This window comes from Oratosquilla oratoria, chromosome 18 (genome assembly GCF_046742065.1).
Source record: "Oratosquilla oratoria isolate Oo_2021 chromosome 18, ASM4674206v1, whole genome shotgun sequence".
Taxonomy (NCBI): domain Eukaryota; kingdom Metazoa; phylum Arthropoda; class Malacostraca; order Stomatopoda; family Squillidae; genus Oratosquilla; species Oratosquilla oratoria.
In genome coordinates, this window is record NC_134794.1 from 4,514,246 (window position 1) to 4,538,413 (window position 24,168).

At 43.6% G+C, this 24,168-nt stretch overlaps 15 non-coding genes across 15 annotated transcripts; 8 read left to right on the plus strand and 7 right to left on the minus strand.

Moving 5' to 3' along the window:
• Positions 1-153: 153 nt before the first annotated feature.
• TRNAV-AAC (transfer RNA valine (anticodon AAC)) lies at positions 154-226 on the minus strand. Its single transcript has one exon. It is a non-coding gene; the product is annotated as a tRNA-Val (tRNA).
• A 240-nt stretch (positions 227-466) lies between these two features.
• On the plus strand, positions 467-539 carry TRNAV-CAC (transfer RNA valine (anticodon CAC)). Its single transcript has one exon. It is a non-coding gene; the product is annotated as a tRNA-Val (tRNA).
• A 1,577-nt stretch (positions 540-2,116) lies between these two features.
• TRNAV-AAC (transfer RNA valine (anticodon AAC)) lies at positions 2,117-2,189 on the minus strand. The gene has a single exon. It is a non-coding gene; the product is annotated as a tRNA-Val (tRNA).
• Positions 2,190-2,435: 246 nt separating this feature from the next.
• On the plus strand, positions 2,436-2,508 carry TRNAV-CAC (transfer RNA valine (anticodon CAC)). Its single transcript has one exon. It is a non-coding gene; the product is annotated as a tRNA-Val (tRNA).
• Positions 2,509-4,653: 2,145 nt separating this feature from the next.
• Positions 4,654-4,726, minus strand: TRNAV-AAC (transfer RNA valine (anticodon AAC)). Its single transcript has one exon. It is a non-coding gene; the product is annotated as a tRNA-Val (tRNA).
• A 246-nt stretch (positions 4,727-4,972) lies between these two features.
• On the plus strand, positions 4,973-5,045 carry TRNAV-CAC (transfer RNA valine (anticodon CAC)). Its single transcript has one exon. It is a non-coding gene; the product is annotated as a tRNA-Val (tRNA).
• A 2,320-nt stretch (positions 5,046-7,365) lies between these two features.
• TRNAV-AAC (transfer RNA valine (anticodon AAC)) lies at positions 7,366-7,438 on the plus strand. Its single transcript has one exon. It is a non-coding gene; the product is annotated as a tRNA-Val (tRNA).
• A 1,593-nt stretch (positions 7,439-9,031) lies between these two features.
• On the minus strand, positions 9,032-9,104 carry TRNAV-AAC (transfer RNA valine (anticodon AAC)). The gene has a single exon. It is a non-coding gene; the product is annotated as a tRNA-Val (tRNA).
• Positions 9,105-9,354: 250 nt separating this feature from the next.
• On the plus strand, positions 9,355-9,427 carry TRNAV-AAC (transfer RNA valine (anticodon AAC)). The gene has a single exon. It is a non-coding gene; the product is annotated as a tRNA-Val (tRNA).
• Positions 9,428-10,954: 1,527 nt separating this feature from the next.
• On the minus strand, positions 10,955-11,027 carry TRNAV-AAC (transfer RNA valine (anticodon AAC)). The gene has a single exon. It is a non-coding gene; the product is annotated as a tRNA-Val (tRNA).
• Positions 11,028-11,310: 283 nt separating this feature from the next.
• On the plus strand, positions 11,311-11,383 carry TRNAV-AAC (transfer RNA valine (anticodon AAC)). The gene has a single exon. It is a non-coding gene; the product is annotated as a tRNA-Val (tRNA).
• Positions 11,384-12,717: 1,334 nt separating this feature from the next.
• Positions 12,718-12,790, plus strand: TRNAV-AAC (transfer RNA valine (anticodon AAC)). The gene has a single exon. It is a non-coding gene; the product is annotated as a tRNA-Val (tRNA).
• Positions 12,791-12,862: 72 nt separating this feature from the next.
• Positions 12,863-12,935, plus strand: TRNAV-UAC (transfer RNA valine (anticodon UAC)). The gene has a single exon. It is a non-coding gene; the product is annotated as a tRNA-Val (tRNA).
• Positions 12,936-18,627: 5,692 nt separating this feature from the next.
• Positions 18,628-18,700, minus strand: TRNAV-AAC (transfer RNA valine (anticodon AAC)). Its single transcript has one exon. It is a non-coding gene; the product is annotated as a tRNA-Val (tRNA).
• Positions 18,701-22,704: 4,004 nt separating this feature from the next.
• TRNAR-ACG (transfer RNA arginine (anticodon ACG)) lies at positions 22,705-22,777 on the minus strand. The gene has a single exon. It is a non-coding gene; the product is annotated as a tRNA-Arg (tRNA).
• Positions 22,778-24,168: the final 1,391 nt, after the last annotated feature.

Below are 24,168 nucleotides of genomic sequence, written 5' to 3' on the forward strand. Positions count from 1 at the left end.
TATATTTCCCAGTATCTAACACGACGCCACACCACTCCTCGACATTGGAAGCTCTCCAATGCACTCCTCGTTGGCTGTCAGAGTTTTGAGTTTGATAGCATCCCACCATTCTTCAGGGTCCATAAGGGTGACAAGCAGAAAAGAAAACTTACTTGTGCTCACCAGGGCTCGAACCTGGGACCTTCTGTGTGTTAGACAGATGTGATAACCACTACACCATGAGCACGTTGGTAGTTGAAGAAGCATGTCATATGACTTCTTTATATGCTTCGCTCCTCATTATTCCCTACCAGCAGTATAATGCCCTGTTTCATTTAACAGTATTAGCCTTTTAACTTGCATTCGTGAGAGAGAATGTGGGTTGTGGATACAACATTTAGGTCATAATCATGAACGCCATCTGTATAACGTGTATTGTATTTATTGAAATAAGCTCAAAATCCAACAGCTATTGTATCCTGTCCATGTGCTCATGGTGTAGTGGTTATCACATCTGTCTCACACACAGAAGGTCCTAGGTTCGAGTCCTGGTGAGCACAATAAGCCCTTTTAACCGACAAAGCACTTGTTAAATGCTGTTGATACAAGTATCATCTAGAAATGATTAGATCACGCAGGGGTCGCTACCTTCCCTTTCTCGTTTTACAAGCAGATCCACGTTTTATCCCCAGGCGAAATAAAACGTGATTCGGGTCATAAATCACTCCTATCAGGTTTGCCAAATGAAACTAGATAGAGATATGAAGAATAATGGCTTTTTTCGTACTTATAGATCTTGAGAAAGAGTGAACATATGAACTCTTGGTGTCCTTGAACGAGTGTATTAAAGAACACGAGGGAGATGAGACTCGTCAGCCTAAGAACAAACTGTGACGTAGGCAACACAGGCGACGCAGCACAGGGCAAAGGCAGAATTCATGCTCCTGATTTGAAGTACAGTTTGAACTTCTCTCTAACTTCAAATATTGAGGTAGCACATCTAGAAGTATTTCAAGTGATAGAGAACTTCAAACTGTACTTCAATTCAGCAAGAAGAAATCTGCCTTTGTTGTGCTGCGTCCCCTGTTTTGCCTGCGTCTCAGCTGCGTTTAGGTTTAAGACAGCTGACACTGCTTCAACTACAGTTGACATGTCACCATGGATGTTCAACAATCGCATGTATGGATTATATAAGAAATTATAATAAACAAAATATGCTCATGTTTGGTAAGGAATATGAAATACGAAAACTAACATCATATCTGTATCAAGACGATCCAATATTGGTGGGAAACAGTGAGGGAGAGTTCCGGAACCAAGTAATTGCCATTGGGATATATATGAGGAAAGTCATTTACAGATGAATGCTGGCGACGGGATGGAAACATTTAAATTAAAATGTTTTGGCCGGGGGGAGTAGGCGCTACGAAGAGAAGGACAGAGGGTTGGTGAGTTCTTGTCCTTTATTTGGATGAGTCAAAGCTAGTTTTACATGTGGCCCGAAGCCGTATATATACACAGCATGGGCAAGCCCCCGTGGTGCATAATTACTTATAATTACATTGGATTGGGTCAACCTTGGGTTACGCAGACCAGACAGGAATGGACGTCAGATTGCGAACACGTGGTTAATACAATGCGTGCCCCCAAAGTGCGCCATGTGGCATCTACAAGGTGAAAGACTACAAATTTGATCGCTCGGAGTAATAGTCGCGTACTCAGCCCATACATCCAACCATGCCTGTTACTCGCTGCTGATCAGCTGTCCGTAGAATGCTCAGCTGGGTTACAATTTTGTAATGGAGTTTATTTAGTGTTCAGTAAACAAGTGTGTGGTCACTCGCACTTAGATGCCCCTCGACATCCTAAGCGATTTCTCCGACCTACTTCTTTCCTTATCCCTTCTTAAGAGAACTCTAGTCCATCAATTCAAAGTCCTGTACCGGTCCTGGCTCTCAGCCAATCTGTTGGGACTCATCTCTATATTTCCCAGTATCTAACACGACGCCACACCACTCCTCGACATTGTAAGCTCTCCAATGCACTCCTCGTTAGCTGTCAGAGTTTTGAGTTTGATAGCATCCCACAACAATTCTTCAGGGTCCATAAGGGTGACAAGCAGAAAAGAAAACTTACTTGTGCTCACCAGGGCTCGAACCTGGGACCTTCTGTGTGTTAGAAAGATGTGATAACCACTACATCATGAGCACGTTGGTAGTTGAAGAAGCATGTCATATGACCTCTTTATATGCCTCGCTCCTCATTATTCTCTACCAGCAGTATAATGCCCTGTTTCATTTAACAGTATTAGCCTTTTAACTTGCATTCGAGAGAGAGAATGTGGGTTGTGGATACAACATTTAGGTCATAATCATGAACGCCATCTGTATAACCGCGTATTGTATTTATTGAAATAAGCTCAAAATCCAACAGCTACTGCATTGTATCTTGTCCACGTGCTCATGGTGTAGGGGTTATCACATCTGTCTCACACACAGAAGGTCCCAGGTTCGAGTCCTGGTGAGCACAATAAACCCTTTTAACCGACAAAGCACTTGTTAAATCAAGCTGATACAAGTATCATCTAGAAATGGTTATATCACACACGGGGTCGCTACCTTTCCTTTCTCGTTTTGCAAGCAGATCCACGTTTTATCCCCGGGCGAAATAAAATGTGATTCAGGTCATAAATCATTTATATCAGGTTAGTCAAATGAAACTAGATAGAGGAAGGAAGAATGATGGCGTTTTTCGTACTCATAGATCTGGAGAAAGAATGAAAATATGAACTCTTGGCAACTTTGAACGAGTGTGGTAAAGAACACGAGGCAGATGAGACTCGTCTTAGCCTAATGCCACATCCACACGGTCGGGCACTGTCCGCCGGGCACGAGGGCTTTGCTCGACAACGGGCAATTTCAGCGGGCTAACCATCAAACTGTCCGTTCCCGGCGCCATTTGCGGGCAGTGGATGGAGGGCTGATATCGCTGCCAAACGCACGAGGTGAGGTGCGAGCAAAGTTAGCAAACCCGCTTAGTACAGACCGAAGTTATCACCATGTTCGCACCTAGTACTAGTGTATACTGGTCTCGACAAGACACCGCAACATTGATTGATTTATACCGAGTTCAGGAATGTTTATGGAATGTGAATTGTTTTGATTATAAAAATAGAGACAAACGTGCTGCAACATTGAAGCACATAGCACAGACAATAAGCAGATGTGAGAGTCATGTGAAAAAGAAATTAGTTTCTCTCAGAAACCAACATCGGAGAGAGATGAGGTTAAAGGCCACATCTCAAAAGTCAGGAGCTGGCAGAAATTATAAGCTGTAAAGTGCTACCTTCTTTTCAAGTATGGCGGGAACCATGGTTATCGTACCGCACTGAACGAGTGTGGTAAAGAACACGAGGGAGATGAGACTTGTCAGCTTAAGAACAAACTGTGACTTAGGCAACGCAGCCGACGCAGCACAGGACAAAGGCAGACTTCCTGCTCCTGAATTGAAGTACAGTTTGAACTTCTCCCTCACTTGAAATACTAAAGTAGCACATCTAGAAATATTTCAAGTGATAGAGAACTTCAAACTGTACTTCATTTCAGCAAGAAGTCTGTCTTTGCCCTGTGCTGCGTCCCCTGTGTTGACTGCGTCTCAGTGCTTCAACTGCAGTTGACATGTGTGATGTCACCGTGTATGATCAACATACGCACGTATGGATTATATAAAAAAATATAATAAACGAAAAATACTCATGTTTGGTAAGGAATATGAAATATGAAAACTAACATCATATCTGTATCAAGACGATGCAATATTGGTGGGAAACAGAGAGGGAGAGTTCCGGAACCAAGTAATTGCCATTGGGATATATATGAGGAAATCTATTCACAAATGAATGCCGACGAGGGAATGAAAACATTTAAATAAAAATATTTTGGCCGGGGGAAGGAGGCGATACGAAGAGAAGGACGGAGGGTTGGTGAGTTCTTGTCCTTTATTTGGATGGGTCAAAGCTAGTTTCACATGTGGCCCGAAGCCGTATATATACATAGCATGGGCAAGCCCCCGTGACGCATAATTTCTTATAATTGCATTGGATTGGGTCAACCTCGGGTTACGCAGGCTAAGAAGGAATGTGCGTCAGAGTGCGACCACGTTGTCAATACAGTGCGTGCCCCCAAATCGCGTCATGTTGTATTTACAAGATGAAAGACCCTACAAACTTCATCGCCCGGAGTATTAGTCGCGTACTCAGCCCATACATCTCTACATCCAACCATGCCTGATACTAGCTGCTGATCAGCTGTCCGTAGAATGCTTTACTGGGTTACAATTTTGTAATGGAGTTTCTTTAGGGTTCAGTAAACAAGTGTGTGGTCATTCACACTTAGATGGCCCTCGACATCCTAAGCGATTTCTCCGACCTTCTTCTCCTTATCCCTTCTTAAGAGAATCCTAGTCCATCAATTCAAAGTCCTTTACCGGTCCTGGCCCTCAGCTAATCTGCTTGGACTTATCTCTATATTTCCCAGTATCTAACGCGACGCCACACCACTCCTCGACATTGGAAGCTCTCCAATGTACTCCTCGGTAGCTGTCAGATTTTTAAGTCTGATAGTATCCCATAGTTCTTCAGGGTCCAACGGTGACAAGCAGAAAAGAAAGCTTACTTGTGCTCACCAGGGCTCGAACCTGGGACCTTCTGTGTGTTAGACAGATGTGATAACCACTACACCATGAGCACGTTGGTAGTTGAAGAACTATGTCATGTAACCTGTTTATATGCCTCGCTCCTCATTATTCCCTACCAGCAGTATAATGCCCTATTTCATTTAACAGTATTAGCCTTTTAACTTGCATTCGAGAGAGAGAAAGAGAAAATGGGTTGTGGATACGACATTTAGGTCATAATCATGAACACCATTTGTATAACGTGTAATGCATTTATTGAAATAAGCTCAAAATCCAACAGCTACTGTATCCTGTCCACGTGCTCATGGTGTAGTGGTTATCACATCTGTCTCACACACAGAAGGTCCCAGGTTCGAGTCCTGGTGAGCACAATAAGCCCTTTTAACCGACAAAGCACTTGTTAAATTAAGCTGATACAAGTATCATCTAGAAATGATTATATCACACACGGGGTCGCTACCTTCCCTTTCTAGTTTTACAAGCAGATCCACGTTTTATCCCCGGGAGAAATAAAATGTGGTTCAGGTCATAAATCATTCATATCAGGTTAGTCAAATGAAACTAGATAGAGGTAGGAAGAATAATGGCGTTTTTCGTACTCATAGATCTGGAGAAAGAATGAAAATATGAACTCTTGGCGACTTTGAACGAGTGTGGTAAAGAACACGAGGCAGATGAGACTCGTCTTAGCCTAATGCCACGTCCACACGGTCGGGCACTGTCCGCCGGGCACGAGGGCTTTGCTCGACAACGGGCAATTTCAGCGGGCTAACCATCAAACTGTCCGTTCCCGGCGCCATTTGCGGGCAGTGGATGGAGGGCTGATATCGCTGCCAAACGCACGAGGTGAGGTGCGAGCAAAGTTAGCAAACCCGCTTAGTACAGACCGAAGTTACCACCATGTTCGCACCTAATACTAGTGTATACTGGTCTCGACAAGACACCGCAACATTGATTGATTTATACCGAGTTCAGGAATGTTTAAGGAATGTGAATTGTTTTGATTATAAAAATAGAGACAAACGTGCTGCAACATTGAAGCACATAGCACAGACAATAAGCAGATGTGAGAGTCATGTGAAAAAGAAATTAGCTTCTCTCAGAAACTAACATCGGAGAGAGATGAGGTTAAAGGCCACATCTCATAAGTCAGGAGCTGGCACAAATTATAAGCTGTAAAGTGCTACCTTCTTTTCAAGTATGGCGGGAACCATGGTTATCGTACCGCACTGAACCACTCACTACCAACCTCTGTTTGCGGCCAACTAACCTCCAACCACCATCGCCAGCCGTGTGGACACCTTCGCGGGCAGAGTCTGCGGACTTTGCCCGGTAAGGGCAGTCTGCCAGGCACAAACTGTGACGTAGGCGACACAGTCGACGCAGCACAGCACAAAGGCAGAATTCATGCTCCTGAATTGAAGTACAGTTTGAACTTTCTCTCTCACTTGAAATACTAAAGTAGCACATCTAGAAGTATTTTGAATGGCAGAGAAGTTCAAACTGTTATTCATTTCAGCAAGAAGATATCTGCCTTTGTTCTGTGCTGCGTCCCCTGTGTTGACTGCGTCTCAGCTACGATTAGGTTCAAGACAGCTGACACTGCTTCAACTGCAGTAGACATGTGTGATGTCACCATGTATGTTCAACATACGCATGTATGGATTATGTAAGAAATTATAATAAACGAAAAATACTCATATTTGTCAAGGAATATGAAATATGAAAACTAACATCATATCTGTATCAAGACGATGCAATATCAGTGGGAAACAGAGAGGGAGAGTTCCGGAACCAAGTAATTGCCATTGGGACATATATGAGGAAATCTATTTACAGATGAATGCCGACGAGGGAATCGAAACATTTAAATTAAAATGTTTTGGGCGGGGGGAGGAGGCGCTACGAAGAGAAGGACAGAGGGTTGGTGAGTTCTTGGATGGGTCAAAACTAGTTTTACATGTGGCCCGAAGCCGTATATATACATAGCATGGGCAGCTCCCCGTGGCGCATAATTACTTATAATTGCATTGGATTGGGTCAACCTCGGGTTAAGCAGGCCAGACAGGAATGCGCGTCACATTGCGAACACGTGGTCAATACAACGCGCGCCCACAAATCGCGTCATGTGGTATCTACAAGGTGAAAGACTCTACAAACTTCATCGCTCGGAGTATTAGTCGCGTATTCAGCCCATACATCTCTACATCCAACCATGCCTGATATCCATCAGGTGGTCGTTGGATAACGCAGAGCTTCTTTTTAGTGAACCAGACAGGGTGAGGAGGAAATGCCTCGAAGCGGCCGCCATTCAAAGCTTCAAAACCGTTGAGCAGAACAGAGGCATGTTTAACATCGCCCCTCCATCTATTACCCGCATTATACAAATGTATGAAATGTCCCCCTTAGTCCACTTCAGCAAACTGTCCGAAATGTCTTCCTTTATCTCCAACAAGTCCCACCCGTCCCCCTTCTCACACCCCCGCCCCTCCACCTACCACCCACCCCTCCCTTATAATCTCTCCCAGTTCCTTCCCCGTTGGCCTATATATACTCAGAGTGTTTGCCATGTCTGTACTTGAAAAAGCTGTAACAAGCGAAACGTCGTACCAATAAAGGTTTCGATCTCACATGGTGTATTGCATTTATCGAAATAAGGTCAAAATCCAACAGCTACTGTATCCTGTCCATGTGCTCATGGTGTAGTGGTTATCACATCTGTCTAACACACAGAAGGTCCCAGGTTCGAGCCCTGGTGAGCACAATAAACCCTTTTAACCGACAAAGCACTTGTTAAATACTGCTGATACAAGTATCATCTAGAAATGATTATATCACACAAGGGGCACTACCTTTCCTTTCTCGTTTTACAAGCAGATCCATGTTATATCCCCGGGCGAAATAAAATGTGATTCGGGTCATAAATCACTCTTATCAGGTTTGCCAATGAAACTAGATAGAGATATGAAGAATAATGGCGTTTTTTCGTACTCGTAGATCTGGAGAAAGAATGAAAATATGAACTCTTGGTGACTTTGAACGAGTGTGGTAAAGAACACGAGGCAGATGAGACTTTTCTTAGCCTGAGCGCAAACTGTGACACAGGCGACACAGGTGACGCAGCACAGGTAAAGACAGAATTCCTGTTGCTGAATTGAAGTACAGTTTGAACTTCTCTCTCACTTGAAATGTTGATGTAGCACATCTAGAAGTATTTCAAGTGATGGAGAAGTTCAAACTGTACTTCAGTTCAGCAAGAAGAAATCTGCCTTTGCATTGTGCTGCGTCCCTTGTGTTGACTGCGTCTCAGCTGCGTTTAGGTTTAAGACAGCTGACACTGCTTCAACTGTAGTTGACATGTGTGATGTCACCATGTATGTTCAACATACGCACGTATGGATTATATAAGAAATTAAAATAAACGAAAAAATAATCAAAATTGGTAAGGAATATGAAATATGAAAACTAACATCATATCTGTATCATGACGATGCAATATCAATGGGAAACAGAGAGGGAGAGTTCCGGAACCAAGTAATTGCCATGGGAAAATATACGAGGAAAGTTATTTACAAATGAATGCCGACGAGGGAATCGAAACATTTAAATTAAAATGTTTTGGCCGGGGGGAGGAGGCGCTACGAAGAGAAGGACAGAGGGTTGGTGAGTTCTTGTCCTTTATCTGGATAGGTCAAAGCTAATTTTACATGTGGCCCAAAGCCGTATATATACATAGCATGGGCAACCCCCCGTGGTGCATAATTACTTACAATTGCATTGGATTGGGTCAACCTCGGGTTACGCAGGCTAGACAGGAATGGGCGTCAGATTGCGACCACGTGGTCAATACAATGCGTGCCCACAAATCGCGCCATGTGGTATCTGCAAGGTGAAAGACTCTACAAATTTGATCGCTCGGAGTATTAGTCGCGTATTCAGCCCATACATCTCTACATCCAACCATGCCTGATACTAGCTGCTGATCAGCTGTCCGTAGAATGCTCAGCTGGATTATAATTTTGTAATGGAGTTTCTTTAGGGTTCAGTAAGCAAGTATGTGGTCACTCGTACTAAGATGGCCCTCGACATCCTAAGCGATTTGTCCGACCTACTTATCCTTATCCCTTCATAAGAGAACTCTAGTCCATCAATTCAAAGTCCTGTACCGGTCCTGGCCCTCATCCAATCTGTCAGGACTCATCTCTATATTTCCCAGTATCTAACGCGACGCCACACCACTCCTCGACATTGAAAGCTCTCCAATGTACTCCTCGGTAGCTGTCAGATTTTTGAGTTTGATAGAATCCCACAATTCTTCAGGGTCCATAAGGGTGACAAGCAGAAAAGAAAGCTTACTTGTGCTCACCAGGGCTCGAACCTGGGACCTTCTGTGTGTTAGACAGATGTGATAACCACTACACCATGAGCACGTTGGTATTGTAGTCTGCATGTCATGTGACCTGTTTATATGCATTGCCTCTCATTATTCCCTACCAGCAGTATAATGCCCTATTTCATTTAACAGTATCAGCCTTTTAACTTTCATTCGAGAGATAGAGAGAGAGAGAAAGTGGATTGTGGATATGAGATTTAGGTCATAATCATGAACGCCATCTGTATGACGTGTATTGCATTTATTGAAATAAGCTCAAAATCCAACAGCTACTGTATCCTGTACACGTGCTCATGGTGTAGTGGTTATCACATCTGTCTAACACACAGAAGGTCCCAGGTTCGAGCCCTGGTGAGCACAATAAACCCTTTTAACCGACAAAGCACTTGTTATGTCCTTCTGATACTAGTACCATCTAGAAATGATTATGTCACGCTGGGGGCGCTACCTTTCCTTTCTCGTTTTGCAAGCAGATCCACGTTTTATCCCGGGCGAAATAAAACGTGATTCGGGTCATAAATCACTCTTATCAGGTTTGCCAAATGAAACTGGATAGAGATAGGGAGAATAATGGCGTTTTTCGTATTCGTACATCTGGAGAAACGAATGAAAATATGAACTCTTGGTGACTTTGAACGAGTGTGGTAAAGAACACGAGGGAGATGACACAGGCGACACAGGCGACACAGGCGACGCAGCACAGGTAAAGACAGAATTCCTGTTGCTGAATTGAAGTACAGTTTGAACTTCTCTCTCACTTGAAATACTAAAGTAGCACATCTAGAAGTATTTTAAATGGCAAAGAAGTTCAAACTGTTATTCAATTCAGCAAGAAGGAATCTGCCTTTGCTGTGCTGCGTCTCCTCTGTTGCCTGCGTCTCAGCTGCGCTTAGATTTAAGACAGCTGACACTGCTTCAACTGCAGTAGACATGTGTGATGTCACCATGTATGTTCAACATACGCATGTATGGATTATATAAGAAATTAAAATAAACGAAAAAATAATCAAAATTGGTAAGGAATATGAAATATGAAAACTAACATCATATCTGTATCAAGCCGATGCAATATCAATGGGAAACAAAGAGGGAGAGTTCCGGAACCAAGTAATTGCCATTGGGATATATATGAGGAAATCTATTGACAAATGAATGCAGACGAGGGGATAGAAACATTTAAATTAAAATATTTTGGCCGGGGCGAGGAGGCGCTACATAGAGAAGGACAGAGGGTTAGTGAGTTCTTGTCCTTTATTTGGATGGGTCAAAGCTCGTTTTACATGTGGCCCGAAGCCGTATATCTACATAGCATGGACAACCCCCCGTGGCGCATAATTACCTATGATTGCATTGGATTGGGTCAACCTCGGGTTACGCAGGCTAGGGAGGAATGCGCGTCAGATTGCGACTACGTGGTCAATACAGTGCGTGCCCACAAATCGCGCCATGTTGTGTCTACAAAATGAAAGACTCTACAAATTTGATCACTCGGAGTATTAGTCGCGTATTCAGCCCATACATCTCTACATCCAACCATGCCTGATACTAGCTGCTGATCAGCTGTCCGTAGAATGCTCAGCTGGGTTACATTTTGTAACGGAGTTTCTTTAGGGTTCAGTAAACAAGTGTGTGGTCACTCGCACTTAGATGGCCCTCGACATCCTAAGCGATTTGTCCGACCTACTTCTCCTTATCCCTTCTTAAGAGAACTATAATCCATCAATTCAAAGTCCTGTAATTTCCCATTATCTAACGCGACGCCACACCACTCCTTGACCTTGAAAGCTCTCCAATGTACTCCTTGGTAGCTGTCAGATTTTTGAGTTTTATAGAATCCCACAATTCTTCAGGGTCTATATGGCTGACAAGCAGAGAAGAAAATCTATTTGTGCTCACCAGGGCTCGAACCTGGGACCTTCTGTGTGTTAGACAGATGTGATAACCACTACACCATGAGCACGTTGGTATTGTAGGATGCATGTCATGTGACCTCTTTATATGCATCGCCTCTCATTATTCCCTACCAGCAGTATAATGCCCTAATTCATTTAACAGTATTATCCTTTTAACTTGCATTCGTGGCCACTGCTTAACGAATGATGGTAGCTGTGCTTGTTTGTCTTCCCAGTTTTATTTCAACTACGGCCTTTGGTCTCTCGCACTTTCACTTTCTCACCCTCTTCTTCCCTGCCCCTCTCCCCGTAGCTAAGATAACTGCATAGCATACACTGTCTATCTGCAACGTGCTCATGGTGTAGTGGTTATCACATCTGTCTAACACACAGAAGGTCCCAGGTTCGAGCCCTGGTGAGCACAAGTAAGTTTTCTTCTTAGCTTGAAGGAAGCTCGCGTCAGTGTGAGGTGAACGGTGTGAGTAGGCGGCATAAGAGGTGGAAGTGAAAGGTGGAACAAAAAGGAGACAAAGGAAGCTAATGGATGAATTACCTTAGTAAACCATTGACCATGAGATAAGAGCAAGGTCAGAAAAGCCAGGCTCTTCCAGGATTCCTTAAAATTCAAGAACAATAAATATAATCATATAAAGAACACAAAGAAACCCGTAACATAGTTATCGATTGGTAATCTCCGAAGTTGAAGGTCTACAGCTCAGTAAGTCAACTGATGATAATGGTTAAAGCCACACTTGTAGTGATGCCAAAACGCACAAACTTGACTTCCGGCTTGTGTCGATCATAAGCCAGATAACAAGATAAGCCAGATACCTTCGCTCATTTACAATCCAACCAAGCTTTCAGCTGAGGAACTCAAGCCTTACTGTACATTCCAGTCTGCTGCAGCCATAAATCCCCCACGGACTTCTTTGAGTTAACCAATCCACATCTGCCATAGGTATGGTTGCCTCGTTAGATGTTGAGCCCTTCTTCACCAACGTTCCCGTTGACACGCACCATTCAGCCTTAATCGTCTCTATCTCCTCCAGCTCTAATTCCTGCAGTTGTGCTGACGAAATACTAACCAGTATATTTATTCTGGCTATCGTCGGATGATCTATCCAATAAAAGAAATTAAAAAAAAAAAAAAAAAAAAAAAAAATCCAGGAAGAAATATTACAAACTTCGATTAACCCAGGTAACGTCGATTTATACACACACACACACACACACACACACACACACATATATATATATATATATATATATATATATATATATGTGTGTGTGTGTGTATGTGTGTGTGTGTGTATGTGTGTGTGTGTGTGTGTGTGTGTGTGTGTGTGTGTGTGTATGTGTGTGTGTGTACGCGTGTGTCACAAATAACACCACAATCGGAGCAGAAGAAAAAGGCTGCAAACGTCCCAAAGAGTTTAAATCGTTACAGTATATCGCTGCCATCAAGTGTACAAAAATCCGCCTTGATTTATGAAAGCTACCAAAACCATCTAGCTTGTTTTTTCTGTCCCATTAAAACACTACATTCAAGATTATGTTAATGCAAACTCTGTTCATTATTTCTTTTTATTCAACCAGCTGTACCTGACTTGAAAACTACAGAAAATGCCAGTGGTCCTGTAATGAAAGAAATAGGGAACGTTCAAATATACACCACGAGCACATAACACTTTAGTGTCATTAATATATATTAGTAAGAAACATAGAATTATTATACACGCCAGTTCCCCAACATTATACGTGCTCATGGTGTAGTGGTTATCACATCTGTCTAACACACAGAAGGTCCCAGGTTCGAGCCCTGGTGAGCACATAAATTTTTGTTTGTTTAAACTCGTTTGTTTCTTTACATTTTAATTTTATGGTATCCCCCATACAATACAGGGCACTCGTGGTGTAGTGGTTATCACATCTGCTTTACACGCAGATGGTCCCAGGTTCGATCCCTGGCGGGTGCAGGACCTTTTCTCTGCATCCATACAGCCATCTACCTTCCACTTCATGTGAGGATAAGACAGCTGACACATTTGTAATCATTAACCAATGAAATTTCTACAACCGGAAAAGACAAATTACACAATTTCGCGCTAGAAATAAATACAATGTCTAGTTATACCTGAGCGCAAATTGAGACGCAGGTGACACAGGCGACGCAGGTGACACAGGCGACGCAGGTGACACAGGCGACGCAGGTGACACAGGCGACGCAGGTGACACAGGCGACGCAGGTGACACAGGCGACGCAGGTGACACAGGCGACGCAGGTGACACAGGCGACGCTGGTGACACAGGAAACGCAGACGACACAGCCGAAGCAGGTGACACAGGCGACGCAGGTGACACAGGCGACGCAGGCGACACAGGAGACGCAGGTGACACAGGCGACGCAGGTGACACAGGCGACGCAGGTGACACAGGCAACGCAGGTGACACAGGCGACGCAGGTGACACAGGCGACGCAGGTGACACAGGCGACGCAGGTGACACAGGCGACGCAGGTGACACAGGCGACGCAGGTGACACAGGCAACGCAGGTGACACAGGCGACGCAGGTGACACAGGCGACGCAGGTGACACAGGCGACGCAGGTGACACAGGCGACGCAGGTGACACAGGCGACGCAGCACAGAGCAAAGACAGACTTCCTGTTGCTGATTTGAAGTACGGTCTGAACTTTTCTCTCGAAATGCTGATGTAGTACATCTATAAGCATTTCAAGTCAGAGAGAAGTTGAAATTGAACTTCAATTCAGCAACAGGAAGTCTGTCTTTGCTGTGTCGCCTGTGTTGCCTATGTCTAAGTTTGCGCTAAGGCTAAGCCCGCGTATGATGAACATGTAGAACCTTAACTTAAAACCAAATACCAGCCTTTCGGGGCTGCACCTTCAGATGTTGATGATAGTGTTAATGGGCTTTAGAAAAGAGGAAAAGAATTTAGTTTATTTTCACCATGCTCTCTCAAGGAATTAACTTAAGGTCCTATTCATACTAGCGGTTTGAACCGCGCGGTAACCGCGTGGAGGGTCCGTCGGCGCCCTCCATGGCGATTCTGCTTCGACCCAGTCTTCACGCTGACGTCGCATTGAAAAAAAAAAAAAAAAAAAAAAAAAAAAAAAAAAAAAAAAAAAAAAAATAAAAAAAAAATCATGCTGACGTCACATTGCAAAAAAAAAAAAATAAATAAATAAATAAATAAATAAAAAAAAAAAAAAAAAAAAAGATGAGATTGATTCGTAGAAGGCTCTTCTCGAGGAAGGAATTCTGTCTTGTCTGAAAGGACTTTTTTCCCGAAGAACGCCCCTAAGGTCGCCTCATCGTGATTTCGACTAAAAGGGTTTTCCTCGAAGGAGTTTCCAGCGTGCCTATCAGCAACCCCCTCCCCTCCTCTTCGGAAGAATGGTTTGAGTGGACTCAACTGGGTTGTGTTGGGTTGGATTAGGTTGGACTGGATTGGGTTGGGCTCGGTTGGATTGGGCTGAATTCGATTGGGACAGTCTAAGTTTGGTTTGGTTTGGTTTGGTTGGGTTGAATTCAATCGGGCTCGTAAGGTTTGAACTGGGTTGGATTAGGTTGGGCTCGGTTGGGTTGGGTTGAACTCGATTGGGACAGTCTAAGTTAAGTTTGGTTTGGTTTGGTTTGGTTGGGTTGAATTCAATCGGGCTCGTAAGGTTTGAACTGGGTTGGATTAGGTTGGGTTGAACTCGATTGCGACGGTCTAAGTTGGGTTTAGTTTGGTTTGGTTGCGTTGGGTTGAGTTCAATTGGGCTCGTAAGGTTTGGACTGGGTTGGACTGGGTTGGATTCGGTTGCGTTGGGTTTAGCTGAACTGTGCTAACGTAGATTGGTCTGGGTCGGGTTGGGTCGAACTGTTTTTGGAAGCACTGGGGATCCACAGCCCCTCCCCCCCCCCTAAAAAAAAAAAAAAATTGGTTCGTGCGTCCCAGGAATTTTTTTTATTTTAGTTCAGTGTCGAAATGACACCTCGGTTACAAATTTAATATAAGATTAATAAAATAAAACAAAATAGAAATAGATAAACAAATAAATAGACAAGGGAGCCATGAGCATGCAGGTTGAGAACAGCAGCAGCAGCTGTCCTGAGAGCTAAGAATATCCTTCCCCGAAGTGATACAGAAGAAACCGATCTGGATTACGCCTTTCCAGCTCGACGCTCGGGTCTCCTGAGCCCGTTGCCCAGGTGACCTTCTCTCCGGGCGACGAAGAACATCCGAAGAACACCCGAAGAACACTCGAAGAACACCCGAAGAACACAGGGACAGGACTGAAAAGCTGCTCTGGCTGGCGGCGGGGAGGAATTCTACAGTCCTGAAACGTCGAAGACTCTTGTGGAACAATGGGGTTTCTTCGGGTTCTTCGCCAGGCGAAGTCATCTGTTCTTCGAAGTCTTGAGCATCGTCTGAGTGGAGCGTCCTTCGTCGTGAAGGCACGAGGAGGACCTTCGTGGAAACGCGAGGGTTTCTTCGGGTTCTTCGCCAGGCAAAGTCACATGTCCTTCGAAGTCTTGGGCATCGCCTTCGGTGCAGTGTCCTTCGTCGTGAAGGCACGAAGGCCTTCGTAGAACGATGGGATTTCTTCGGGTTCTTCGCTAGGCGAAGTCATCTGTCCTTCGAAGTCATGAGCATCGCCTGAGTGGGTCCCTGTCTTGAAGACACGAGGAGAACTTTGTGGAACAAAAGGATTTCTTCGCGTTCTTCGCCAGGCGAAGTCATCTGACCTTCGAAGTCATGGGCATCGACTGAGTGGAGGGTTCTTGGTCGTGAAGGCACGAGGAGACCTTCGTGGAACGCGAGGAGAGAGGGTCTTCTTCTTTATAACCTCAGGTCACGTGCAGAGGTGAATGGGGGTGGGGGTGGAGAGGTGGATGGGGTGGGGGTGGGGGGTGGATGGGACCTTTTGCGAGAGCCCCATGATCTTGCGATAAAGGAGCTTTGCACGCATGCACACACATCTTCTCGGGAAGGAGGAGGAGGAGGAGGAGGAGGAGGAGGAGGGGAAAGAGGAAGAGGAGGAACAAAAGGAACAGGAAAAAGAGAAGGAATAGGAGGAAGACGAGGAGGAAGGAAGTGAACGAGGATGACAAGAGGAGGAAGAGGAAAAAGGAGAAGGAAGAGGAGGGGAAGGATGAGGAGGGGGAAGAGTGGGAGGAAATGTTGTAGCAGAAGAGGAAAAAGAGTTGAAAAGAGGAGGATGAGGAGAAAAAGGAGGAGAAGATGTAGGAGGAGAGGAAAAGAGAAGGGTGAAAAGGAAAAGGAGATGTAGGAGAAGAGGAAAAGAGGGGGAAGAGGAAAAGAGGAGGTAGAGGAAATGAGGAGGAAGAGGAAAAGAGGAGGAAGAGGAAAAGGGGAGTAAGATGAGGATGAGGAGAAGGAAGAATTGGGAGGAATTTGAGGAGGAAGAGGAATCTGAAGATAATTATGATGACAAAGACGAGGAGGAGGAGGAGGAGGAGGAGGAGGAAAAGAGGGGGAAGGGGAGGAAGAGGGGGAAGAGGAGGAGCAAGAGAAAGAGAAGAAGGAGTATAGAAAAGAGAAGCTGTAGGAGGAAGAAAAGAGGAGGAGGAGGAGGAAAAGAGGGGGAGATGAGGAAGAGGAGAAGGAGGAGCAAGAAAAAAGAGAAGGAGGAGGAGGAGGAGGAAGAGGAGGGGGAAGAGGAAGAAGAAAAGAGGAGGAAGAGGAAGAGGAAGAAGAAAAGAGAAGGAGGAAGAGGAAGAGGAGGAGGAAGAGGAGGAGGAGCATGAACCTGAAGATAAGTATGATAATGATGACGTGGAGAAAAAAGAGGAAAAGAGGAGGAAGAGGAGGAAGAGGAGTTATTTGAGAAGGATGAGGAACAACAGGAATCTGAAGATAATTATGATGATCATGAGGAGGAGGAGGAGGAAGAGGAGGAAAAGAGGAGGAAGAGGAATGATAAGAGAAGGAGGGAAAGGAAGAGGAATTTGAAAAGGATGAGGAAGAGCAGGAATATAAAGATAATTGTGATGATTATGAGGAGGAGGAGGAGGAAGAGGAGTAAAAGGAACAGCAAGATGGGAAGGAGGAGAAAGAGGAGGAAAAGGAACAGCATAATGGGGAGGAGGAGGAAGAGGAGAAAGAGGAGGAAAATAAACAGCATGATGGAGAGGAGGAAGAGGAGGAAGAGGAGGAAGAAGAGGAGGAGAAAGAGGAGAAAGAGGAGGAAAAGGAACAGCATGATGGGGAGGAGGAGGAGGAGGAGGAGGAGGAGGAGAAAAAGGAGGGAAAGGAACAGCATGATGGGGAGGAAGAGGAAGAGTGAAGAAGAGGAAGAAGAGGAGGAGGAATTGTGAGAAGAAAGCGATGGAGGAAATTTGTTCATTTCCACGAAGTTTCTGATCATCGGGGCGGAAGGAAAAATGTCGTTCTACAGATACTCGCTCTCAACTACAACAATGGTCTTCCGCCAAGAAGAAGAAGAAGAAGAAGAAGAAAAAGAAGAAGAAAAAGAAGAAGACGAAGAAGAAGAAGAAGAAGAAGAAGAAGAAGAAGACGAAGAAGAAGAAGAAGGAGAAGAAGAAGAAAGAGAAAAAGAAGAAGGAGAAGAAGAAGAAGAAAAAGAAGAAGAAGGGGGAGGAGGAGAAGAAGAATGAGAAAGAGAAGAAGAAGAAGGAGAAGAAGAAGAAGGAGGAGGAAGGAGAGGAGGAGGAGAAAAAAGAAGAAGAAGGAGAAGAAGAAGAAGGGGGAGGAGAAGAAGAAGAAAAAGGAGAAGGGGAAGAAGAAGGAGAAGGAGGAGGAGGAGTTGGAGAAGAAGGAGAAAAAGAAAAAGAAGAAGAAGGAGAAGAAGGAGAAGAAGAAGAAGAGAAATAAGTAGAAGAAGAAGAAGAAGAAGAAGAAGGGAAAGAAGAAGAAGAAGAAGAAGAAGAAGAAGAAGAAGAAGAAGAAGAAAAAAAGGGATTATATAATTCGACCCCGCGTGTATTTACTCAGGCTCTGGGATATCTTGTCTGATACCCAGGGTCCCATTATAGCCGGCAACAGTCTCCACGCTCTCCTCTATGGTAGATTTCAAGGTGAAGAAATACTACATTGTTGTGTTACGTACGTGTTTGTTTTTTGTCTTCGGCTTAAAAAAAGGAGATAAAAAAAAAGGAGGAGGAGGAAGAGGAGAAACGGTATGAAGAGGAAGATAAGGATGAGGAGGAAGAATACGTGGAGGACGAATTTGAGGAGCAGGAGGAATTTGAGGAGAAGGGGCAAGAATCTGAAGACAATTATGGTGATAATGACGAGAAGGAGGAGGAGGAGGAGGAGGAGGAGGAAGAGGAAAAGAGGAGGAGGAGGAGGAAATGAACAATTTTCCTCTATTGCTTTCTTCTCCTCACAACTCCTCCTCCTCCTCCTCCTCTTCCTCACCATCATCATCACCACCATCGTTATCATTATAATTTTTTCGCCTCCGACCTAGTTATAGACCAAAAGGTCTCCTGTCGGCATGCCCCTCCTTTGTAAAGTGGAGGAGAAAGAGGAAGAGGTGGAGGAAGAGGAGAAGGAAGAGGAGGAGGGAGAATGGGAATTTCTTTTGCAGCAAAGCTATGGAGAGTTCAGACGACTGACCGCATCCCGACAACTCCTGTAGGTAATTCCCTCTCGAAAGAACAGAAGTAAAACCACTTCTGTGCTCACCAGGGCTCGAACCTGGGACCTTCTGTGTGTTAGACAGATGTGATAACCACTACACCATGAGCACAAGTGATATATACATGTTTTGTAATCTATATTTAACAACATAAAAATATAAGACCGCAAAAGACCATAAAGCCTACAATAGGTCATTCCTAAATCTTTGTTTTTGTATTTTATTCAGAGATCAGTACTTTATGTATTATAAATAGATTAATTCAATTTTGTTATTTTAATACTATTCAGTGTTTGAATTCTCGTTTTCGTTGAATTTCGTCTGGCAATTTTATTCTTCTGAGGGATAAACTCGAAAAAGAAAATGGGATCTAAATCAGCCGTTTTTGGTTAATTTTTAGAATTGGACAACTATGCGATATAGTAATAGAAAATTAATTATTAATTTTGTAAATTATAATACATTAACGTAATATGCGATTTTCTTGGCGGAAATAAAAAACAAAAAAGAAAATCGCATATTATGTTCAAGTATTATGATATACAAAATTAATATTTAATTTTATAATGCTATATCGCGTAGAAGTGCACAACTAAAATAACATTCCCGTTTTCTCTTGAGAAGGCCTCTATGACTTTCGCACGTATCGACTTTTCGCCGTGCGCCGTCTACGACACGACGTCGTGTTCCCAAACGCTTTCACACGTGGTTGTGGTCGTGACGTGTGAAAGCGTCCATAGACAACCATGTTTATTTGAGAGGACGACGTCGTGTCGTGGACGGCGCACGGCAAAAAGTCAATACGTGGGAAAGGAGCCTTAACCGAATCATCGCAAATGATCCAGAGACAAAATCAAAGATTTAAAAAAAAAAAAAAAAAAAAAAACTAGATAATAGGTGTAATGACGACCAAAAAGTAAATGAATAAATAAATAAATAAATAAATAAATAAATAAATAAAAGATAAAAAAATTATAAAAACGTTATCACACTTCAGCATATCAAATGTATACGTAAACTGTTGAAAAAAAAGTGTTGGAGGTAGGCGGTACCACCAATTAATTGGAGGTCGGAGGAAAATTTGCCCAGTATGATAACGCCTATACCACGACGACAGAAACAAAACATCTTTTTAATATGACGTCATTCGCCGTGGAGGATGAAAACGCGAAGACAATTTGTATAAAAGACTGTAAAAACTTCGCCTATTCTTAGAAAAACCAAGGTGACCACTTGGCAGCGACAGTACCGACTGAGAAACGCCACAGTCGGAGACAAAAGTATAAATAAACTTAACTTCGGGAACTGCGCCTTCCCATTAGAAGACAATCCTTCCTAAAAAAAAAAAAAAAAAAAAAAAAAAAAAAAAAAAAAAAAAAAAAAAAAAAAAAAAAAAAATCCAAGACCAAAGCTAAAGTTATACTGAGGGGAAACATGAGAAATAACTACAAAAACATTTTATAAAAAAAATACAATAATAATAACAGAAATTGGAAAAAAGGGGGTAGGGGTTGGCTTCTCAAGAACCTCTTGATGGAGCGAGTACAGGACACCACAAACTAGTTAACGAACTTTGAGATTCGATTGTACAGCGCACTAGAAAAGGGAATCAGGTTGTTAATGTACAGTAAATCTCTCTCCAGGTTTTATGGCACCTCGTGCAAAACCACATTCTTTATGACTTGCTTCTTCTCCAGCACTTGTGTGTGTGTGTGTGGGGGGGGGTCAATACATCGATTCTAATCTCCCAATAGGTAGCCAGTTTATATTCCACCTTCAATTGTAACACACACACACACACATTAACACACACACACACACACACACATATATATATATATATATTTTATACATATATATATATATATGTGTGCCTATGTGTGTTTGTGTGTGTGTGTGTGTGTGTGTGTGTGTGTGTGTGTGTGTGTGTGTGTGTGTGTGTGTGTATGTGTGTTAACCTAGTTGTATTTTACGGGAAGAGAGCTATGCTTGCAGTGCCCCGCTTTTGTATCTTTCAGTATCCAGTTTGATCTTAAATTATTGTGTGTGTGTGTGTGTGTGTGTGTTTATACTGTATATATATATATATATATATATATATATATATATATATATATACACATAATGAATCTTGCTCTTATCATTATTATTAGTGATTTTGTGGATGTATTTCAGGGATGAGTGAAGAAGATACATGGAGAAGTCGGAAGAGGAGAGCAGGAGGCGGGGGGGAGTAAGAGGAGGAGGAGGAGGAGGAGGAGGAGGAGGAGGAGCGAGGAGGAGGAGCGAGGACATAAAGGATGGGTGAGTTAAAGGAAGTGGGGAAGGAAGGAAGAACAGAAGGGGGAGGATATAAGAAGAAGAATGCAAGGAAAAAAATCTTGCTTGTTTTTCCTTTTATGGAAGAGTAAGTAGACAAGGTCATTCTTTCTTTTCTTTGTATTATTTTACGTTGGCGTTGAATAAAGATTCCTACTTCTTAAGTACAGTAGTTGACCTTGGGTCAACCTCCTGGGGGAGGGGGGGAGTATACGCATGGTCATGGCTTCCGTTAACTGCCTCTGATAGGTGAGGAAAATTCGTGGGTTCTCGAACGAACAATACAGCGACCCAGGTTCGAATCCTGATGCAGCCAGGGGGGTGGGAGGATGGGGAGGTGACCTGGAGTGATTCCTTAGCCAACAGTTCACGAGCTTGTTGGTAAAGAGAATAACACAAGTTAAGGAATACGAGTTCTATCCCGTTGAAGCTATGAACACTGGAGCGGACTAAGTACGTTTCGTTTTAGGCAGACTACACGTGCGTCATTTATGACGACCGTGGAAAAAGACGCTCGTTTTTAGATAACTTTACTCGCAAACGTTGTCCTAGACACGCAGCGTTAAAATGACGGTCATTATGACGCCTGAGCGTTGCGCGTCATCCCGCTAATTTCAATAACTATACTCGCAAACGTTGTCATACACACGCAGCGTTAAAATGACGGTCGTCATTATGACGCCTGAGCGTTGCGCGTCATCCTCCTAATTTCAATAACTATACACGCAAACGTTGTCCTACACACGCAGCGTTAAAATGACGGTCGTCATTATGACGCCTGAGCGTTGCGCGTCATCCCGCTAATTTCAATAACTATACTCGCAAACGTTGTCCTACACACGCAGCGTTAAAATGACGGTCGTTATTATGGCGCCTGAGCGTTGCGCGTCATCCCGCTAATTTCAATAACTATACTCGCAAACGTTGTCCTACACACGCAGCGTTAAAATGACGGTCGTCGTTATGGCGCCTGAGCGTTGCGCGTCATCCTGCTAATTTGACGCGCAACGCTCAGGCGCCATAATAACGACCGTCATTTTAACGCTGCGTGTGTAGGACAACGTTTGCGAGTATAGTTATTGAAATTAGCGGGATGACGCGCAACGCTCAGGCGCCATAATAACGACCGTCATTTTAACGCTGCGTGTGTAGGACAACGTTTGCGAGTATAGTTATTGAAATTATCAGGATGACGCGCAACGCTCAGGTGCCATAACAACGACCGTCATTTTAACCCTGCGTGTGTAGGACAACGTTTGCGAGTATAGTTATTGAAATTAGCAGGATGACGCGCAACGCTCAGGCGTCATAATAACGACCGTCATTTTAACGCTGCGTGTGTAGGACAACGTTTGCGAGTATAGTTATTGAAATTAGGAAGATGACGCGCAACGCTCAGGCGCCATAATAACGACCGTCATTTTAACGCTGCGTGTGTAGGACAACGTTTGCGAGTATAGTTATCTATAAACGAGCGTCTTTTTCGACGGTCGTCATAAATGACGCACATCACAAAGAGGCTCCGTGTGTATGCTCTCCTATTGACCAGAACATCCCGGGCGAGAGCGAATCGGTTCTGCGTCACGAAATCCCTTGATGGCCACAAGGACGGTGCCTCTTTAGGAAAGGACTTCAGCAGTTAGGAACTCAAACTCAGAGTGAATGATTCCTGTTCTCACCTCTCTGCCCCGACCAGGATTCGAACCCACGCCCCTGGCGCCCGTAACGGTTGCCAGCCCCGCGAGCCACCACCGGGCCATTGTGGCAAGTGAGAAACCGTATGAAAAGCTTCTCTGCGACCTTGCCAGGATTCGAACCTGGAATCTTCTGATCCGTAGTCAGACGCGTTATCCGTTGCGCCACAAGGCCACGTGCAGGAGAGAATGGTTTGGTCCATCTTAAACTTTGCACGACAAATATAAGGGAATAATGGATTTCCACAGGTGAATAAAATCCCCTACCTTAGTCAAATTAATAAAAACAACTACGAAATCACTACGTACGGGTCAATTGGGGAAAGGTTTTGAGATTATTTTAAATAAATAACCGAGCTATTTCTTGTCACTTTGGGTGGTCAAATAAAAAAAAAGTAGAAAAGGAGATTACCTGAAGATTACACGTGTTAAAAAGAAGAAGAAAAAAATCACTACATGTATAAGAAATGCACGCTTAAGGGAGAAGCTTAGGAGTGTTTTAATTCAATCACATATATTTGTGTTATCCTCGGCATTTGTAATTGTTATTTCGAACTATATGTTCTTTTCTTTATCTGCACCTCATGCATATTGATTCAAAGCCAAATAAAAAATAAATAAATAAGTAAATAAAAAGAGGACAGGATGACAGAGTAAACGTTTCAAAGGTGGATGACAAGAGTGGTGCCGGAAGACCGAAGACAAGATGGTATGATGAGGAACGCATAGAGAAGAAAACGAGGACAGAGGAAGCATTTTTTCTTCTCTTTGGCCGACCTCACTGTGGACCTAAAGGTCAAGCATTGTCGCTGTAAATCATTTTGATTTATTAAGATGTGGCAGGTGAGCAAGATCGAAGGAGTGGCGACAAATCACCCCATGAGATCCCACCTGAAGAACTGTCACCCCAGTAGGCCGAATATCAACAGTGGAATAAAGATTAGGTTAGGTTAGGCTGAATGAGGGTTATGCTTATTGTCATCAGCTTATACAACCGAAGAATTGTAACCCTAGGGTACCACATGAAGATTCGTCACCCCACGAGATCCCACCTGAAGAACTGTCACCCCAGTACGCCGAAAATCAACAGTGGAATAAAGATTAGATTAGGTTACTTTAGGTTAGTTTAGGTTGGGTTAGGTTAGGTTGAATGAGGGTTATGCTTATTGTCATCAAATTATACAACCGAAGAATCGTAAACCCAGGATAGCCCACATGAAAAATTGTCACCCCAGTACGCCGAATATCAACAGTGGAATAAAGATTAGGTTAGTTTAGGTTAGGTTGAATGAGGGTTATGCTTGTTGTCATCAACTTATACAACCGAAGAATCGTAAACCCAGGATGGCCCACATGAAGAATTGTCACTCTAGGATAGCCCACATGAAGAATTGTCACCCTTGGATAGCCCACATAAAGAATTATCACCCTAGGATAGCTCACATAAAGAATTGTCACCCCTGATGCCTACATGAAGAATTGTCACCCTTGGATAGCCCACATAAAGAATTATCACCCTACGATAGCTCACATGAAGAATTGTCACTCCGTGATGGCCTACATGAA